Source organism: Colius striatus, chromosome 19, assembly GCF_028858725.1.
Source record: "Colius striatus isolate bColStr4 chromosome 19, bColStr4.1.hap1, whole genome shotgun sequence".
Classification (NCBI taxonomy): Eukaryota; Metazoa; Chordata; class Aves; order Coliiformes; family Coliidae; genus Colius; species Colius striatus.
The window spans coordinates 7,852,842-7,874,630 of NC_084777.1; positions in this window are offsets into that span (position 1 = coordinate 7,852,842).

Below are 21,789 nucleotides of genomic sequence, written 5' to 3' on the forward strand. Positions count from 1 at the left end.
CTCTGTATGTGATAGTGGGGAAGGTTTAGACTTGTGCAGACCTCCACAATAGGAAGATTGCCCAAACAGACTCATATAGGGGTTTGTCCCATCAAGGAGTTTCTTTTCATTCTAAAAGGGTCAAATATAGTTGTGTGATATCTCCTGATGAAAGCATCCTCAGTCCCTTTAGAGGCTTTAAAAAACATTTGTTCTAATAGATAGTTCTTAGGGAAGCAAACAAAAGAAGGCAGTAGCTGGACTGTTATGTCAAGCATGATCTCAGTCCTTTCTACTGTGGGTATTGAGAAAAAGTAAAAAAAACAGCAGCTGACTTTCTTTCCTCCCTCTTCCTAACTCCTCAGGGTATTTCTCTCTTCTCCATTTCTGGTTAGCTGCACTGCCATGTGAGGGGCTGTTCCTCCATGCTGACAGTCCTTTTTTGCAAACTGAAGTTTCTGAGTTGCTGGTGCTGCTGGTTTCTATATTTTAAATCTTTGAAGTGAGAGAAAAGAAAATCAAGTCTTTGGCTAAGTTCCCAGCCCTGTCACTTTCTGACCTTGAGCCAATCACATGAACTTCTAATGTCAATATTCCCATCTGTTAAGCCTCACAAATAAGCTGCAAAGCAAAATTAATAAATTGTATTAGGATATCTACACTTACAGTCAGTAGCATTTCTTTCATGAGTAATCCCATCAACTTGAGTGCAATCACTTTGAATAAAGTATTGCTCATCATGTGAAAGGGGCTAAGAATGCAAACTTCAATATTGGTAAAAAGCTTGGGGATTTTTGTGGAACAAGTTGGAGAGAAAGGAATTCTCTCTGATCCAGACTACAAGTGTGCAGAAATTCATCCAGCATTGATGTCTAAAAGGCAGACAACAGTGCCCTGTTGACTCTTTTGCACATTTTCCCTGCAGAAAGGGGGATTTGGAGCCTGACAGTGCACAGTGAGTGATCATAAGCTACAACAGAGATGGAGAAGAAAGACAGCAAGTTTGAGAGACAGGAGTGAGAAACTTTGTCAGTGTCAAAGGTTGCCTCACAGCAGCAGAGAAAGAATATCCAATATTGAATCCTAATGAATAAACATCCTGTAACCTCATTTAACAACACTTCAAGTTCAGCTAACATATCCTAAGGCAAACCATACTTCCAGCTTTGCTGTGGAACGATGCCCTTCAGAGCATCTCCTTCAGAGAGTCCCTGCCCACAGCATGATGTGTATCCTTGAGGAAGATGCTGCCCTTGGGAAGAAGCAGCTTGGATGCTTGCAGAAAGGACTGTGTCAAACTTTGACAGCACTAAACTCACAGGAGAGAGGGCTGTGGGAAAGAGACAAGGACGTTAACTTTGAGAATGAGAGGCTTTTTACCCCCTAGTCCACCTGCTTATCATGGTGAGATAACAGCTAACATAAGCAAAGCTACAAGTAGCTGCTGACATTTCCCTGCTGATTCTTTCCCACTACACACAAGAAAACACAAGAAATGCCTGACTTTGATAGCAGCTGTCAGGCACAGGTCATCCTGCTAAACAAAGCTCTTCGGATTTTTCCCATGGCAGAACGAAACTCTGGAGGGGGAGGAGGGACAGGGGAGTGGGGGAACTACAAAGCCCATGGAGAAGGGCTGTACAACATGACCAAGCCCCCAGCAGCAATGTGTTCTGAGGTATTCAGTATCATCTCTTTCCCTTGGGCATCCCTGTCAAGATTTTTTCACAGGGAGCCACTTCACCTGTGCCAAATCAGACACTAGTGGTGCCTTAATCTGTGCCTATGGGGTGTGTTTATGTTCTGGCAAGCTACATCAAACTGTAGGTGCCCACTGATGCGTTTTTGTGTGCAGTCCAAGCCTGGTTTGTGTTCAAAGTTCTCCTAGGACTGAGATAACCTCACAGAAGTGGAGCTGTTTTGGGATTAGTATCTCACCTTGTCGTAACTCCTGTGAAGCAATCCCAAATTTTGGCTAAGGATTTAGTACCTCTGGCACCTGATGCTGGAGAGAACAGGCTGTCACCAGGGATTCAGTTGACAGCATTTAAAGTTGCACAGACACATCCTTGCCACAGCAGAAATCAAGTAACTGTCCCCAGGGCCAGGTTTTGATGATCATGAAACAGCACCCACTTATATGAGCAGAGGGCTATAACCCATCAGATCTTTTCACATGAGAATTAAAATACATTTATATTCCTCCTGCACATAGAAAAAAAGCTGGATAGGTTCCCTTATGTGTTTACAGTTTCAGCAAGCATATTGCACTAGTATCTATAATCAATATACTATGCCCTGATAGCACATGTAATAAATAAGAGGGATTCTGCCATGGCAACTGATGCATATTTCATATATCAGGCCTGATTCTGATAACTTTGATACTTGTGTAATCCTCCTCTCATACCTTTTGAGTCCATGTGAGATCAGAATTGGGTTAATTGATTTGTGCTTTCTCCAGCATAAACTTGGAAGCTTTTAGGCAAACAAAGATTTAAAAATAATCTCCTAGATCTCATTTCTAACTGCACTGTGCATCTGGCACACCAATGTCTCCTATAGGCTTTGAAAGAAGACCTTACATCACTTGACTGATAATTCTAATAGCTCACTTAACAAGTACTCCTTTATGGATGTACATATACATCCCTCATGACAATATCTAATGTTAAAGTGGTGTTCTGAAGCATACAAGGGAAGTCAGGATGAGAGTCAGAGATTGGTGAGGTTATATGGGTCTCAGTCCACTGCACTAGCTACAGCACAATTTTGGCTGTGTACAGCAGTGCTGCTCAAGGTACTTCATCTCTTCGAATCACCTGGGCAATTTCCTTCCCAATTTCCCCACTATTGCAACTCTTCAGACTTAAATGAGTCCTCTTTAAGGGAAGTACTGTCCCATTTCCATTCTGTGGGTACAGAACCAACACAATAAGAAATGACTTTATTTGAGCACTCTTCTGAGTGTTAAGGTTGTCATTACTGCCCATGCTTTCTTCCTCAGAGAAATTCAGGAAACTCTTGTTATTTGCTTCAAAGCAAACAAGCAGCTGGAAATGGCAAAGTTTAGTTATGTTTAAAGAGAGAAATTGTTTCCTTTTATTTACTCTGTGTTCTTCTTAATTTGCTCAAGTGACCTTTTCTCCATTTAATGCTGAAAAGAGCAAACAGAATGGCTGATTGACCTGGATATCTTTTATTCCTGGTTCTTGAACTCCAGGTGCTCACATACAGTTCAACTGACTTATCTGGGATTTCAGTTTATTTGCTTCACCACAAACAATATCTAAAAAAAACCCCAAGATCACTGTTTGTTTCTTTACCTTTTCTTCCTCTTACATTTCTACCACCTGGATACTTCTCCTGGTACTGACATTTTTGCTGTGTATGACAAGAAAGTCTCCCTCACTTCCAGAGATGCTCATTCTTTCCTTACTTCCTTTGGCCTCTATCTTTTTCTGCAATGCTTTCCTTACGTTGCTGCTCTCAAATGATCATGTTTTCCAGGTCAAAACTATGCAGCTGTTAGAAACCAAGGGAGACAATACAGTGTCTCTCCAAATAGCTTTACATTCCACTCAGATCTTTGATGACCACTGTGTACTGAACACATATCTTACACTGAGCTCCCCACAGTAGCCTACATCTTCTTTTATCCCCTGGAGGATTCAATTCATTTGTGTAGGAATAGTTGCAATTGTTCTTCCCAAAGCATGTTACATGTGCAATGACCTCAGCAGGATTTTATTTGCCATTATATGGCCCACTTACATCCTTCTCTGAAGTCTGTCTTAAATTAATTTCTTGTCATCTTCTCCAGACCTAAGTGATCTAAGAAGAAGAAGGGAGAGGGAGGAAATTTTGTTCTTTGAACAGAAGTTGCCCTTTTTCACTATACCACCCCATCCTCAGGCTCTTAATACATACCTGTAACAATGCTTGTCCTAGGAGTAGTCCCTGGAGCACCTCCCACTATTAACCTCTTTCCACACTGAGAATTGGACTTTTTATTACAGCTCTTTGATTTTTATGTCATAGCTTGTTTTCAATCCATGAAAGAACTTTTACCTCGTACCTCAAGGTAACCCACTAAGCTTTCCTTAATAGCTCCTTGTGAGGGCTTTTCTCCAAAAGTCTTTTGAAACCCTAAATAAATCACCTCTGCTCGTTCAGAGCTGTCCATTATTTTTGTTAACATTTTGAAATGCATTCAAATAGCTTGAGAAGCATGATGATTTACTGTGACAGCCTCCATGCTGGTTTGTCCCAAGCATCTGGGGGCATTGTAACTCTGTCTTCAATGGTTTTTCTCTTATCTTTTCTTCAATTGAAGCAAGGCTTGCCAGCCTGTAATTCCTTCATGTCCTTTCACGCCTTTATTTAAAGATGGATACAGCACTGGCCACTTTTCAGCCCTCTGGCACCATTTCTGATTTTAATGAAAAAAGTGACAGGCTTTGTGCTAATAGCTCAACTTCTATGCTCTCTCATTCCTTCTGAATTTGTGTCTGGTCCAAGTGACCTATAGAAAATTGATGGTCTCATCCAGTAGTCTTTACATGTGCGAGCAGGTCCATTAACTTCAGCAGCCCCACTTTAACTTCAAAGAGTGCATCTGTAGAAACGAATGCTCATCGATCAGGTCTTGTTCCTCCAGCCCTTGTACTAAGCATGAATGTTTCCATGCCATCTTATGCTTTGTGAATTGTTTGATTTGGAGTGGGTTTTTTTTTTTTACTCCTCCCTTTTTTTCTTGCTGTTATATATTGAGGTTTGGGCATGGATGGATTTTTACTGTATGTGTCTGTGGTCTGTTCTAGAGAGGGTGTCTAAGCCCTTGTGTGAACTATAGACTTACATGCTCTTATCCCTCCCTGGCAGTATATCACCTTCATTATCTTGAATGGAGAATTATGAAATGGAGACTTTTCAGTCTTCCCCATGGAGACATCTATGTTTTTTTTAAAAAAATAAACCCTACTTTTTCTGTTCTGTCTCTGATGTTTCCTCCTAGGGACTGAGGCTTGAGGGAATTCAGTGAACCAGAAAGTAAATGCAATTGCATTCTCAGAGTAAAATCAGAAAGGTATAAAAAATACAGGAGAGTGAAAAGCTCTTTAGGTTAAGCAACACTAGTAGCACAGTATTTCTTGGATATAAAATGTCACAGATGGACCAAACACTAAAAGAAGTATTATAAGGATAAGTGGAGTAACTCTTCAAATAATGGAAAGCGGATAGAAATCAAGCTGCCCGTAAGTTGATGTTTGATGTGTTTCATATTGGGGTTATACATGTGATTGCCTGAGATGACAGAGAACTGGGTTTGATGGCACAAGAGTTTTCTTTCACCTTTTGTCCCAGTTTTCTGAGACTTAAGTAAAGATGATGCCCTCAGTGGCAGCTGATTTAGACCATGGTTAAAGAAGCATAGCTGGAAGACAGACAGTGACATTCACTCCTCTGGTATTATTGCTGCCTTGGATGCTACAACCTTGTCAACTGGATTGAATGATTAACAACAGCTGTGGATAATCCCCTCCAGTGTACAAATTAGGATGGATGCAGACAAACCAAAGCCTTGAGCATCTTTGTGTCAGGCCAAGTGCAAGGTCTACAAGGTGGTGGCATGTATCCCCTGGAAACAACGCAAACAGCAAAATAGTGTTACAGAGAAAATGAGCAGCTGAAGAATGTCACCAGAAGAGAAGCAGGAATCACATTTCTGCTCTTGATGGTCTTTTTCCTTTTGTCTTGACAGACCATCAGGAACTGCTTTTCTCCTCTCCTCCCCAGTTTCCCAGATGACATCTTCTCAGCCAGCTCTCGACAAAAGTTTTTGGGTGCCCATTCATTAATTCTGCTGTGGCCTTTAGTGCTGTCATCGTGGCTCAAATGCTTTCTTGAAATACAGTGTGCAGATTTCCCCAAATATCCATGGCATGTTCTATGCCACTGGGATAACGCTAACTCTCTTAAAATATAGATGAAACAAACAGTTCTAATTTATATCTTGCTTTTTATTCCAAATATCATTTTGATTTTAGTGCCCCATCCTCACCACGTCAATATCTTTTCACTACTGGCATGATAAAACAAAAAGTAAATGTTTCATTTTTATTTCTTTCACTAAGTTGCTCACCCAGAGCATCTGGGAGTATGCAAATGAGACATGACTGAGGGATGTTGCTTGGGTGCTTTATGGGACATCAGAGTGTGAGGATATTGCCCACAAGTGTCAATGTGAATGGAAAATTAGCTACACTGGGTAGTGATGTATGATTTAATATAACAAAGAGTATCTATAGTAAAACAACAGCTCACAAGAAATACATTGCAGAACTGTAGATTATGCCTGAAAGATAGAACTATTTAAGATATAAGAATCAAGCTACCCTTCTGCTTTGTTCTGCTGGGTGTACTAGGCAGCAGTCTATGGCACTGTGACACTTATTCCCCTTCCCCACAAAACTCCTGCACACTTTAGACAGTAGGTTATCAAAATTCTGGATTTCTCATAATTTGAACTGCAGATGGTTTCCAGAAATCCCACACAAGTGGCCACTGAATATGAGTAAGTCACATTGCCTTGAAGGGGCGTTGAATGTGGCCTGGCTGCAGATGCACAGCTCCTGCGTGCATCCAGTTCTTAGTCGTCCTTTTGACAGGCTACAGATCTGACCTAGTCCCAGAAACTGTGACCAAGTTCTGATATTCAGCAGAGATTTTTTTTCCATTATACTCTGCCTGTAAGTAACTTTGAAGCAAAGCTCAGATGCAGACTGGGCTTAGTCACTTAAAATGGCCTGAAAAACTCCTTATATCTGACAGCCAAGATTATTTAAGGTAAAAAAACCCACTTCACCCCCTGCTGAAGTCTACAGCACTCACACTCCAGTGAGACAAAGGCTTATGAAAAAACTCTGGACACTGTTTCTGAGGCACAGTTTTCCTCCTCAGGAGCTGGATTTGGCATTAATTTCTGGAATTAGTTCCTATTCCACACCTATTTGTTCTCTTGTTATCTCTATTTGGGAAAATGGGGACGGGCAAGCTGTAGCTAGTGCTGGACTTGTAACTGAGTACAAGAAACCTTTACATAAACTGTACAACATAAGGGAAGAAGCTAGCCCTCATATTCCAACCTTTTCCTACTCCTGGTTCAGTTCTATCTTAACATATATGACATAAGCTAGACCAACCCATCCCTAGAATTGCTCTCTTCCCTTGGCAGCTCACAAGATCATGCAAAGAGCCTGCAGAAGAGAAGCAGCTTGGGGAAGATCCCAGTAGCCTTATGTCTTAATGACAGGGCAATGAGAAAAGTCTTTCTGCTAAAGTGACCACAGTCTTAGGTGTGGAAGAGAAGTAGATGTAACATAAACTTGACCCTAATTTGAAGCTGTTGGGAGGAAATGCAGCAGCTTTACAGAATGCCAGAATGGTACTCTGTGAAGCGTGCAGCTGGAGCCTTTGTAGTGCATGGCTGGGCCCCCCGTGGTGCTTTTCACTTTTCAGCTCAGTGTCTGCAGCATCAGAGAGACTGAGCACCGGGAAGACACAAGCTCTGCCACCCACTCAGGGGTGAGCCCTGACTGGGCAAAGGGGTGGGTTTCCATGATCTCGCTGGGGGAAAGTGTCAGCATCACTTCATAGGAATAAGGAAGATGCCAGGGCATGCTAACAAAGAAAATGTGATTTCTCTAACAGAGGATCCATCAGCTCTGGAGCCTGAATAGGGAGATTTCTGCTGGGGGTAACTCCCCATTTCAAGCTTTTAAGGTTGAGGTGGAAGGCGCAAACGGAACATGCAGAGCAAAGCAGAGCCCTGCTTATGTCAGGGTATTGCAGTGTCCTTCCTCTGGACTTCACATCAACATCAAGGTCTCTCCTGGTCTAAGACCTCATCAGCAGGAGCTGGGTAGCAACCCTAAGAGATAATGATGAAATAAAACACCATAGGAGAGGGAGTCTCACAGCTCACTGCTAGTGAGAAACTGTTCTGTATCCTTGAATGAATCTCTTTGAAGACTGTGGGGAGGGTTGGCTGCTGAAGAGCTGCTTCTGTTCTCACAAATCTTGGTGTCTTATCTCAATCTTGCTCCCTCACATCTTTGGCACTAGGCTCCACATGCTTTCATGTAAATGCAAATCACAACAGTTCTAAATTTACCACCTTTCTCTTTCATTGATGATTCTCTTGTTCTCTATTAATTTGAAGATGATTCTGGTTGGATTTGAAGCCTAGGAAAACTTTGGTTCCCTTGGAAAATAATACATATTTCCAGGATATGTTTATACTGGGGTTTTTTTTGTTACACAAAATGAAAAAACAAGAAAAGGGGAGACTGCAGAGATGTCAGACAAAAATCTCTCTTCAGTATGAAGACTGAATAGGAAGCTACTTTTCCTGTTTGCATACAATATATGCTCTTCTTTCATGCAACTCCTTCAAATCAGGTTTTGTGATCAAATTCTTTCCTGTTTTGAGTCATTCACAGGGCTGGTTTTACATATACTTTGCAACAAGAAATGTTCAATGACAATGCTTTGCAATGAGAAATTGTCAAAGACACATGGAAATGCTTGTACTCGCAGAGCAGCAATTAGACATTTGCTGTTTGTAAGCAGAGACAGGGCAGCAGTCAGTCTGGAGGAACAAGGGGATGAGAGTTTGTGTTGTGTCCACAACAGCATCACATAGCTGGGAAAAAGTGATACATAGAGTGAAATGTGGGAAGCAAAAAGTCACCTTCAAAGCTGCGTGTGGGAGAACTCTGAACTCATCAGCAACATCTTGTGGAGCTTCCTGGCAGATTTTCACTCTCCCTTCCCACCAGTGTGATGACTTTGGCTGTCTCAGGGCTGAGAAGAGTCAGGCCCAGGGTATCTATTCATAACAGTATCTGCCTTAATGTCTTCACACTTCTGACATGCAGCTGAGTGTTGGGATTGTGCTAAATGTGAACAAACACAACAAATCAAAGTGCTGGAGGGTAGGACTGTGAACTGTGAAGCTATAGGGTGTGAAGTTACAGCTAGGACAGAGAATGAACTTGAATGGGAAAGGGAAATAGATGTGCACATATACAGCTTCATTTAGGAATTTGAAATCCATAGAGGTCTTCCAAAATTTGTGTGAACATCAGCACAACTGAAATCACAGTGAGGCAGTGCCACTAAACTCACACCCTCAGATAGTGGGGCCCTTCTGTCAGAAAGTGCAAAACATGTAGAGTGACCCTTTAGCAAGACTGAATTTTCCAGGCTCTTAGAGATTCTGCCCAAGACTTGAAAGCAAATAAAGAAGACTGAAGCTTGTCAGAAACAGATGATACCTCAGGGAGAGAAAGTGCAGAGGAAAAATACAGACACTCTATGAAATGACTATAAGAGCTTTCCAGGCAAATACCTGTAGATGAACAAAGACTCCTTGGCACAAAATAAAGGTTACTCTGGTGAATCTTTATGACATTACAGTGCATGGCAGGAATGATGAGGAATATATCTATATATTCCTTACATAAATGTTATACATACTAAAAGCAAGTGCTTGCACCATTAATGGACAAGAGGTGAATAAAGAAAAGAAAGAGGGGACTCAGTTATGCAGAGCAGTGAAGAAGGAATGTTGTTATATGAGGCTCAGTACTCCATAAAATACAAGGGAACTGGGGAAGTTCTCATCTCAGGCACCTGGGTCTGATTCTGATCATTTGTACATCACTTTTACTTGTGTATTCAATTAGAAGCTGTAATAGGCTGAGATGGCAGTTAGGCCCATTGATGGGCAAAAAAACCATAGCACATTGATTGCTGGAAGCACAAGCTTAGTAACCTGTAGAGTACCATGAGCAGAGTAGGAATGAGTTTGAGATGAGTTTACATGCCTAAGGCATGTTGCACATATGCCAAAGAGTCTTGTATTCAGTTTCTCCTGACCCATACCCTGCGAATGTCCTTGGTAGACTCCCAGAAATTGTAACACCAGCACATCTTGCAAGGCCAGTCCTGCTCACATGTCCAGGGGACACATCCAGTCAAATAACCAATTCAAAACCACTTAGAAGCAAGTAGAGAAATCAGTAACAGTCATGGACAAATCCTTAGAAAGTAGATCTGATTTTCCTCAATGGTGGCACAACAAGTCTTGTGCCAGCTGGAATATGAGTGATGGGTTTTCTTTGTGTTGTTCTGCCATACATATCTTGCTCGCTTTTCAACAAGTCTACTTGCAAAATCAGTAAAATGTAACTAGTGTTGCTTTCTGGTTTGGATATCATGCCTAAAGCCTCTCTGAAGTCTGCCAAGGACTCACATGCTATAAAATGAGGGTTCATATAAAATACCTGAGATAGAGAAATTCAGATAGAATACTCTGTAAGCATTTTTACATGGGGAAAACATACACTTATCCTGGTTGTCTGCCTTCAAACAGATGCTAAATAAAATGGTTTATTTAGGATGATTGATTATAGGAACCCCACTCATACATCCCAAACATATTCTACAATCACATCTTCTTTTCATTTGCAAGGGCTGAAAAGAATTTTCATATCTCTTCTCCCCCTTGTGATTTATCATTTCTGAGGCTAAGCCTGTTATCAACATAGGTTCACTCCAGAGATCCCAGAAGTCATAACACATTAGCATGTCTTATTAAACCAAGGCTGTGGTTAGAGCTGCAGAAATAGCAATGCTCTTTCTAAAGAATAAGAAATAATAAAGGATCGAATCCTGCATTTATTAGTTCTTCACCTGTCAAAGATCTCTTTGGATGTCAGTAGTCTTTCTGCTGCTCTGTCAAGGGCCACATAGAACAATTTAGGTGGTATTGATCTAATCAGATTTAGTCCATCTAAAATTTAGGTACTTAGTCTAAGATAGTTAGATTCTTTCTGTAGCCAGTGGAGAGGGTTAGGTATTTCATCCCACTTGATGGTGTGTGTTCAAGACAGATCAGGAGAATTGTCTCAGAAATGCCCATCTTTGCAATTGCTTTTATAGAAGGAGTCCAGTTGCTCAGCCTGGATTTAAACTGAACAGGTTTTAGACAGCTAATGTCAAGTATGATTAAATTCATCCTTAGAGTTTGACTCAGAGCCCATTGGAATAAACAGGAATCTTTCTGTTGTTCTGAGTGAGTCCTGGGCCAGGTTTTGGTGTCACGACAATATGTAAACCCAGTATCTTTCCTCCTCCTATATCAGGGGGTCAAGTTGTCATTCTCCTCTTACACCTGTTATTCCATTGCCTTTGGAAATGATGACAAAAAAGACCCAGTAACTTGGAGACTTGACTGAGAAAGAGCAGCAGGATTGAGCCCAAAGAGCACCATTTCTGAATTAATACAATGTTAAATGACAGGTTGTTCTGAACCCCATCAAAAGCAGCAAAAAGATTCCCAATGGGAATTAGCTGAGGTTTTATGTTCGGCAACAGAGATGTTCATTTTACCTTTGCAGATGAATCATGGTTCCTCTGGGTTTGATTTTACAAACTTCCTACAGAGATCAAAACTAACATATCTGAGATGTGATCCTCTGCATGATAGTAGCTGTGTCAGTTTGCCCCAGTGGGATATAGCTTCCTGTTCATTACAAGAGTCCTTATTCTAATCTATCTCTACAGAGGTGTCTTAAAGAGCTGAAATGAGTGATTAGAGGTATTCCTGCTGTCACTTTAACACACTCCATAATAAAATCTAAGTCTCCAGTTCCATTCATCTAACACAGACCCTTGGTGCCATGGGAGTGGGCAGGCTCCAAGGCCCTCTGGGAGGTAGTGTGTACTTACAGCAGCATTAATGCCTGTGCTCTCCTTGGTCTCCGATTTTACTTTCATTGTTCTTCCTAATAGAGGTAAATTGCAAGTTAACAGAGTCTCTTAGCTGCAGCAAGAACGATTCTACACATCCAAGGGAGAAACTGGCACCGGGAGATGCTAAAGGTCTAATATTTGTGGTGACACGTTTGAACTGCAGCCAGAGATGTTCTATTGCCCAACAGTACCAAGTTATCTCTTGGGATCAAGATATGTTTGTTGTCTGGAAGACAACCCACTTTAGGAAAGACAAAAGATTTCTAGATATTGGAAAAGGAGCCAGTTAAAAAATCTCAGGAGCAGCCTGATCTTGTAAGACTGGCTTCTCACTTATCAGAAATCCATGGCCACCAAAGTGACCTATCCCTTGATAATAAAGATTATCAAGAGGAGGTGTGTTGTGGCAGAAAATCAACACAGAGGTGGAAGGGATATGCTTCAGTTAGCCATTTAGCCACCATCACAAAAGGAGGGAAAGAGAAAATGATTAAACAAAAGGCTGGCCTGCCATGGAAGGAGGGAGCATTTCTCCATCACTTGTGCAGTTTAAGACAGATGGTGTAGAAAATATTTATCACCTATAACGACAAGGAAGAAGATGAAAGGCTTATTCATCTCTCATTTCTCAGAGCAGAAAAAACCTAAAAGTGAAGGAACTGGATGTCTAGCAGAGGTATATAGACAGGACCTAACCCCTCCCTGGAGCTACACCGATTCACCCTACCTCAGAACTGGGTGTCCTGGTGCTTTGTTGGTGGCAGAGCTTTGCCTGAAGAAGGGTGCTAACTTCTTGAGTGACACAGGGATGTGTCAGAGTGAATGTGAGGATGCTGCTGTCTTGAAGAGTAATTGAACTCTGGAATCAGGTGTGTAAGACCAATCACACACACTCAACTGGGCTCCAGATGCCACAATTCCCTTCTCGAATCTCTGCAGAGCAGCATGCACGCAGCCTGCACAATTCTCCTCTTTTACTCTCAGCCAAAAAACATAGGGAGCTTTAAAAATTGAATGAGATAGGACAAGTCCCAGGATAAACAAGCCTAGCTATTACTGGTTTCTAACTCTTTCACTGGTCAAGAGCATTAAGAGGAGTACCTTTTGCACAGCAGCTCCTGCTCCCTATGTAGATGGGAGTGTTAGCAGCTGCCAAAGATCCTAAAGCTGATCAGAGCCTGGAAGCTGATGACATACTTTGTTATTGTAATTTCTTGTTCATTGTTTCCTGCAGAGCACAACCACATCATCCAATTGCCTGTGGCAGCACGCAGGTGAAATGAGGCATCAAGGTGAGAGAACAGAGTATCTACAAAAAAATAATCCCACCAGCTGAAAATGCATTAGTGCTTCTATTTCCCCCCTTTCCCACACTCTATTTGTCCATCTTCCCCCTACTGTTGCTTGGCTTTTTGCAAATAAGATATGAATAACAAATAGCACCATAGGCAGCTGTGCTCTTCTGGACACAACTGGCAAAATATCTCCTACAATCAAGAGAAACCACCTCTATGTCAGAAAATCAGGTCCTGCATTAGAAATCAGATAAAGCTTGGGACCCTGAGTCTCTGATGTCTACTAAGAAGAGGATTTATTCCTACCCCTCAGTAACCAATTCTTTTCCTATCCCTCTTCTATTCAGCAGCTGCTTTGTCACACAACTGTCAGGATTGTATGGTTGGTTACCTTTCCATCCAACTAGCTGAAATTTGATGCTGAGGCAAAGAAATAGAAATAAGAAAACTAGGAAACAAATTACTATTTAATCTTGCTTCCTTAAGGAATACTCCTCACACTGGAATCTGCTTCTATCCCACAGCACAGCTGGTTTGGTTCACAGAATCATATAATGGTAGGGGTTGGAAGGGACCTTTAGAGATCATCTAGTCCAATCCCATCTTTGGTTTATAGCTGTTACAGAAAGCTGGTCATGATTTTCCTTCCCCTATCTAAAGAGTGGTTTCTGTATTGGCTAGGAATCTATCTGCTCTATCTGCTAAAGTCTATCTGCTCCTCTTGTTGCTGCTAAACCATGTTGCCTGGTCCAGCCTAAGGCACAAATGTGCTTAGTTCTTCCTTCTCACCATCCTATGCTATATACCTATGTTCTCAGCACTCCACTGTAGTTTTCCTTGGATAAGTGTAGACACCTACCCAAGTCATTTAAGGAAGTATCTTTCTCTTCTCCTCTTGTGGTAAAACAAGAGCCCAAATGGAGGACTGGAACATCTGTAGGAACTTGTGCTGTGTCTCACTTGCCAATGGCTCCCATTTCCTGAAATACTTCAAGCAGTGACTCAGCCCACATCACTGGCATGAACTGTACAGGCTTGGGAGCAGACAAGGTTGGATGGATGATGAAGAACTGTAGTAAGCATGGACCTGAGCACAGTGGGCACACACCTTTAGAGATGAAGAGCCAACTCAGTCTGTGAGCAGTCATAGAAAAAACAAAGTGGATTGGTCTCTTAGGGGCAATTTAGAGTTTTGACATCTGCAGTTTGCATATGGGAGCACCTAGAAAAAGGTAAGAGGATGCTTCAGCATTGCCCATGGATTGGTGCAAGGCTATTCTTTATTTTTGACTCTGCAATCCTTGTCTATGACAAGGTGAAACAGCAGGTCTGAGCTCTTTCTGGGGGATTGGAGGTAGTACATCCTTCCTGCTGGGAATGAAGGTCACTCAGCTACCTGTGGAGACGAACCTTCTTCTCCTAGAGAAGTCCTTGAGGGCTGAAACCTCCAGTAACTTCTCTGTCAAGCTGATCCTGTCTTCCTGATTCACAAGTGTTACCTGAGATACTGGGGAGGAGGAGGAGGAAGAGGGAGAAGGAGCAAGCACATCAAAAGTTTAATCCTTCACAAAGGGTTCAAATGCAAAATCTAAAGATGTATCACAAACAAAATAAAGCTCCCTGAAGTATTTGTTTAATGTTTATCCAGTTCAGAATCCTTTTCTTGGCAAACAGTCTGTTCTCCCTGTGAAGTGAAAGGGCTGGTACTGCCTGCCAAGCGTTTGAAGACTTCAGAGCAGTACATGGGAGATTGTATCTCAAGGATGGAAGGGATGCAAAAGCCTACTCCCTGCATCCCAAGTCACAGGTGAAGAATGCTCATGTTCAGCTAATGAAAACCAGTGGTGTCAGCATACACTCTCATACAAGGGCATCTCACATCTGTTCATTTCTTGAAAGAAAAACATCCTGGGAACTGTCTTGTAGGATCCCTGCTGCTTTGAGCTTTGCCATCTTTTATTTCTGTATTACTACTATTATTATGTGCACTATGTAAAGTTGTTACTAAAGTGCTGGCTCTGAGATTTTAAGTCCTTGATTCTTGAATGACAAAGCCTTCATGGATCTGAGCCAAGAGTCAGCAACTGGGATTTATTTAATGGATGAAGTTCTTTTGCACTTTTCTAAGTAACAGAGGGACATTGAGTATTTGTATTTGAGAAAGTTAGATCTTGTTAAAAGAGAATGATGTGCATACCTACATTCTATAGATATATACATGACTTTAAAACATGCACTAATATAAGGGCTGATCTTACTGTTGTTCCTCATGTGGTTGTAGACAATACCCTTCCCTAAAAACAAAACAACTTTTTTAAAAGGGAGGAGAAGAAGAAAAAGGGAAAAAAACCCATCTCATTTTACTGAGAGCTGGTTTAGAAGAAGTTATTAGTGACAATCATCTCAGTTCAGGATGTGCTTGGATATCTAAAGGAAAATTAATTTCCACAAGGAAATAAAACAGGAAAAAGAAACAGGTAAGAAAGGAAGTTATTTTAGCCATGAAAAAGGACAAAGCACGTGGTCTCAGGAGACAGAAAGGATGCTTGGTAATGAAACAAAAAGTCTTTCACCTCCAAGTCAATGGTTTAAAGCCACATGAAAACAAAGAATGTGTTGATGGTCTTGATGAAGGGAGTTGATGATAGTCTTACACTGGCTTTGGCTGGAAAGGACATCCACTCTCAGCTGGCTCCTTTGATGGCAAATTCTGTTTTACCAGAGGAGGAATGACTAAGGCATAGAAAGCAAGTTCTTTACTTAGTCCCAACTAAATAACCAGAGCTCAAGACTGAGACACACTAGTCCCAGTCAGTTTGCAGAGACTCCTCCAGCTGTTTCAGGTACCAGAGTTCTCAATCCCACAACCTCTGAGAAGTTGTTTTTATACAAAATGAAAACAAAATGCAGGTCCCATTTTTTAGAGTAGCCTGCCATTTCTGTATAGCCTTGTAAATCTGGGCTCATGAGGTCTAATTTTCTATGTAGCTGAGCTGTTTCCATTTCCAATAGCTCCAGTTACTTCTGTACATGCAGCACACAGAAATACCCCATCACATTAATGACTACAGTATTTGATAAGCTCAATGTGGCTGTATCATTGCCTCTCCTCGTGTGATCCTACATGGAAGAAAGGGTGAGGGTGTGTGGCAGTCTTGGCATGGGTGTGAGTGGGGGCTCACAGTCATCTCTGATCATGCACATCTCTCTCTTTATATTTTTGCCCCCCAGAACAACCAATATTTCTGAGATCACTGGTAACCTTTTCAGCCTCTTGTCTGTTACTCTCATTTTTTCCAGTTCAAGATCCCTTATCTCAAGCCACCACCTTCTGTTCTTATCCAACTGCTCATGGCTCTTCTTTCCCTATCTTACTAACGTTATCCACCACAACAGGGAACCTGGGACATGACTCAGGGTTGGGTCAGTGTAATGGCCATAAAAGGGTGAGGTGGACACATTCCTAAAAGTATTTCCTGGTTCCTTCGCCAGCTGCTCCTTTTCCCTGGCACTGCAGTTGCAAGTCCCATCATCTTTTAAAATGGGCTGTGAACTGTTCACTCAAATCCCTCAGTGAGTCCCTCTGCAAACAGCAAGAAACTCCATTAACAGTGGCAAAGCTCTTCAATGTACTCTGTGGCCTCTCCTTTTTCCTTCCCTCCTCCCTTTCCCCCTCTCCAGTGCTCCTAATTAGGTCATTAATTCCTAAATCAGGCACACCAAAGCTGCTGCCACGGCAGTGTAAGCATCCCTGCCATGAGGGAAAAGTGGGCTTAGCATGGAAAGTCAGTGCCTGCTCACTTCTCAGCTGCTTTATGTGTTAGTGTAACAGCCCTCTGCAGAGGATCCTGTCTGGGGAATGGAAATCTAGTGTTTGCCACTTGTTGAGAAAACTTTACTCCATAAGCCACCTGCATTTTATATATGTATCTATATTTTTCTCCTATTTTCTTCTTGCTTTCCTCCCCCTGCTAACTTGTGTGTGGCAATTATTTTAAGTGAGCCTTCCACAGCATACAGAGAGGGTGAGTTGCCTGCAGAGCTGAAACCAGGCCTGTGATTGGAGATCTGGAGCTGATAGCCCTCTTCTTGGCACTCAACCATTTCTTTTGACTTCAAAGCAAGAAACAAAAGATGTTTCAAGGACTTCTTTGGAAAATCACCATTAGATATGATGAGGCTTAGGGCCGTTTCCATGGTGATGGAGCCTTTTTACATTGTGATCATTGCTGCAAAATGGAAATGTTCTTTTGTCTCTGAAAGTCTGTTCATTTATTTATATATATGTGTGTGTGTGTGTATCTTTCAGCATCAAAAATAATAAAAGGAATTGAATCTCATGGCAGGTTCCCTAAACTGAGTCACCTTCTCACCCCGTGAAGTTTTTCTTAGTTCTTTAAACTCTTGCATCAAAGTAAAAATTTCACAAGGGTTTGATTTAAGTGAATATTAGTATCTAGGCCATCAGATTAACAGCCTTTTAACAGAGGGTACTAACATCTTATTGTCCCAGTAGACTGGAAATATGATTAACAGGAGGTGATCTGTTGACTCAAAAGAGCAAATCAAACATCTCCCTATGACTGTGACTGTCACCTCTTTCATCCTACTGTGCTCAATTTCTTTGAATCTGTTGCTTCATCCTTTTACTTTGTCACTGTTGATCAGGGTTCACTTGAAAATCAATGATGCAATCAAAATCTCAGCCTCACCCAAAACTGTATAACTTTCCTGGAGAGTAAACACTTCTGTCTTCATTCAGACATGGAGGTGGCTATTTAGGCACATTGAAACTGGACCTTAACCTTCAGATCAAAACACCTGAATTATCTCTTTCTGATGACCACTTTGTTTCTGGGCAGGGTAAGAGAAGAGCTGTGGGAAGAAGACAAGTACAGCTCAGGAGCTAAAGAGTATGCAGTTCCCATTTCTACAGGTATTGTTCTGCTTCAAGTTTGTGCCTCTGACCAGAAATGCCAGGACCAAAATACCACAACCAAATGTGACATCTGACACAGCCTTGTTATATACTTCTCCATCTCATGTGACCTATTATGAACCTTGCGCAGGTTATTACTGAGAACTGTGCAAGGACTGGAGCTGTGCTTGAGCGTCAGTCCTGAGATACAAAGGATCCTACTGTCCCCTGTCCCTGTGCCCACTGTGCAGCTCAGGGCCAGATCCTCACACAGCTCTGAATTGTGTGGAACCACCAAACCCACTCCAGAGCCTTTACTCCCTCCAACATCTCTCTTTTCTCCTCACCACCTCTCAGATATATTCAATGGTCTACCACATGATAGAGACTAAGGAATCTCCATTTAAAAGCTAAGGTTTATCTCCTGCTGGTTCCCCTATTTGTTGTTTTATTGTCATTTCACTTCCAGTTAAACGGAGTTTTCTTCCTTTTGCTTGCATAAAACATGATGCTGTATTGTGAACAATGCAGGAATACATTACATAAATTTCTCTTTGATATCCAGCGTGTTTCCTGCTGTAATGGAATCAGAGCAGAGCAACCTCTCCTCCCCAACATGTCAGATAACTCTCTATCCAGTCTCCATTAGGACAAATGTCTGTGAGCCTTTGAAGAGCTAAAACATCATACAGGAAAAGAAAATGTTAAGGGTGCTCCAGTGGGTATCACTGGAAATAATTGGGTTGAATTAAGCAAAGGGAAAATTTAGGCCAACTAATGGGAATAAAAGAGCAAAGTCTGTTAGGCTGAGAAGTTGTCTCCAAAGCTATTAGCCTGGGGAATAATCTCAAAGCAAGATGGTGCAAACTTTAGAGAGCAAAATGTATGATTTAGGGAGACAGTCTATAAAGACAGTTGATGAAAAAAAATATATGGCTTTGAGTCATTTTAAGTTAGACTGAAATGAAGCACTTCAGGCCATAATGCAGTAAAGAACACTTCGTTAGGCTGTGCAGAAGATGATGACCTACTGAAACGCTTCCACATTGACTTCTTGTGCCTTGATAATTCAGAGAACAGCTCTGTGGCTCCATGCACAGTATATCTGCACAGTCTGGCAGCCAAAGCAGACCACAAATCCTGTTTGTTTCACAAGCTGAACTGGGGGGAACTATATACATCACTATCTCCCTGGAGTGGTTGCTTATTCCCTGTTGGAGAGCACATCCTTTGTCAGGTTGTTTGTTGGTAGGAACCTGAAGGCAAAATTCTGTTCTTTGACTTACGTTCCCTCAACGTGCTCTCCCACACTGCTCTGAGCTATGGCATAAAACAGCCTGTTAGATGCTACTGAGCCATGCCTGAGCAGGTTGGCATCCCACATGGTCTAATCCAGGCAGATTCAATGAGAATCTGGAAGAAAAGTGCTCAAGTGCCACCCACGCTTTTTGATTCTGACTAGCAACTGAGTTTGGAAACGCTACAGATACCTTTAGAGAGTGATGGGAGCAAGATGCCTTCCTTCATTTGAAGGTTTCTGCTTTGATTTTTCCTACTGCTTCTTTTTGATACAGCAATAGACCACATTCTTACATTAAAAAAACCTTCTTTTATCTTTTTTTCTCCCCTCAGAAGAAACTAAAATAGCGATTTTTCATCTTGGACTATTAGCCTTCCTGACATGGCCTCCACAAATCAGTGTCTAAATCCTCACGTCCAGCTGCTGAAGTTACAGTTCACAGTCCTTACCTTCCATATCTTTGTCCTTCACTGCCAAGCTCTCCTTATGTTTCTCTCAGATTTCTTATTCTGAAGACAACACCTGAATCACAGCTGCACATCGAGACTGGAAAACGAGAAGCAGGCTGTGATCATTCTGGATCATGCACTGCTCATGTCTTGTACCCAGCTGATGGGATGTAACTCTCAATTCTGCATTTCTCTCTAATCATGTGAAATCCATTATCCTGTTCCCAGCTATTCATATGAGTGAGTTACACCCCAGATTTGCTTTCTGGGATCCTTGTATCTGGACATTTTTGGCCAGTAACCACATTCATTCATCTCTAGTGTCATGAATCTAAAGCTATTAGTATACATGCTCTTTCAAAACACTCCTGCTCTGGGACTCCTTGTCCCCTTTGCCATCATAAGCACTCAAAAATTTTTCCAGTTTACTGCTTTCATCCTCTCTCCTGGGTGCTTGCTGATCAGATCTTCTCAATGACATGCTAAGTTGTTTTACTGACATTGATGCATTATGCTGGACTCCATCAGCCTAGCAACCTTTGGGACCAGTCCTAGGAGTCAGGCTGGCAGACAGCTCAACTTGTCTCCATCAATCAGGAACTGAGACTTTATTGGCCAGAATGAGTGCTACAGGTGTACACCACTGTCACGGTTTTAAATAAACACAATCAGTTTGCCCAGTGCTAAGCAACTGTTTCTGAGAGCGTGTTGGTAAATGTGTTTATAAAGCATAAGAGTCCAATCCATCAGCCCTCAAAGAGCCTAATCAATATATTCCAATTTGATCTTGGAGAAGGTTCGCCTCTGGGAAGTTTAATTTATTTCAACTCATGACCATGAAAAAATGAACAGCCACAGCACTTTGACAAAATAGAAGCAGCGGATGATGTTGTATCCAGCACCCGTTCCATTTCAATTTCCCATTTTACCTGAACAAATCACCCCTACGACTTGAATGACCATGAAAACTGATCGAGCAATGGAGAGAGACTGCAGGCCAAAGGGGAGACAGAAGGAATAAAATATGGATGGGAAACGTAAGAGGCAGGACTTCTAAGATGCTTGGCTGTGTTAGTTTGCTATGTGCAGAGTACAAAGTGGAATAAGAGCTTAAAATGTAAGGTAAATTCATTCACATTGGAACTGCACAGGGCTGCAAACCTAAGTGTCTCACTAGGTGAGTACAGAAGTCACTTCCCTGCATTTATACAAGTTTTGTATGTTCTTGTAACTTTTTAATTGATAAACCTACCCATTTCTTGTGATCCCAAATTTAGGAACCAGCTCTAAATCCTTCTTTAAAGCAACAGCACAGCGGCTAAACAAAAGACCACCTGAAGTTCTTCTGAGCCATAGCCAAGTATGACAGTGTCTGAGCAAATCAGTCAGAAATGAGTAGCTGAGGATCACCAGCCCAGGAAATATCTGTCTGAACATTATATCTGTGGGTCCTGTGCTTACACTCTCCTGTCTGAAGAAAGGTTTGCACAAGACCTGCTTCTCATGGGTTTTATTCCAACTAGTTGACTGACCCTTTAGCAGAAGTACTACGTGAAACTTTGCTTGTTTGATTCAAGGGTATTTCAGGTAATCCAGTGTTTATTGACAGTGGCTCACCTTTGTTCTAGAGAGTAGGATCACAGTGCTCTGGTTTAATCAACGTGCAAGACACTTGGAAGTGTTTTTAACAAAAATACCATGTAAAACAAGTGAATCCTTTATTTCATTAACCCCTCTAAGGAGTTAAACCAAGATGCTTGACATACTAGTGATTTCACAGCATGGTGGGTTTTTTCCAACCCATGCTGGTTTCCAGCAAAGATTTTGCTCAGAATGGACTATGACACTGTTATAAAGAGCTATCCTGGGTTTTCATTGAAGGTGGAGGCTGGAGGAAGAAAACAAGTGTTGTCCCATTACCAGAGACATGCACTTTTCTTCCTGGGGACCATCACTGTGTAAGCAACAAGGTTTTTTTTCCTGGCCACGTCCTGTGCTATCAGAAAGCATTTAGGGGAGGAGTCT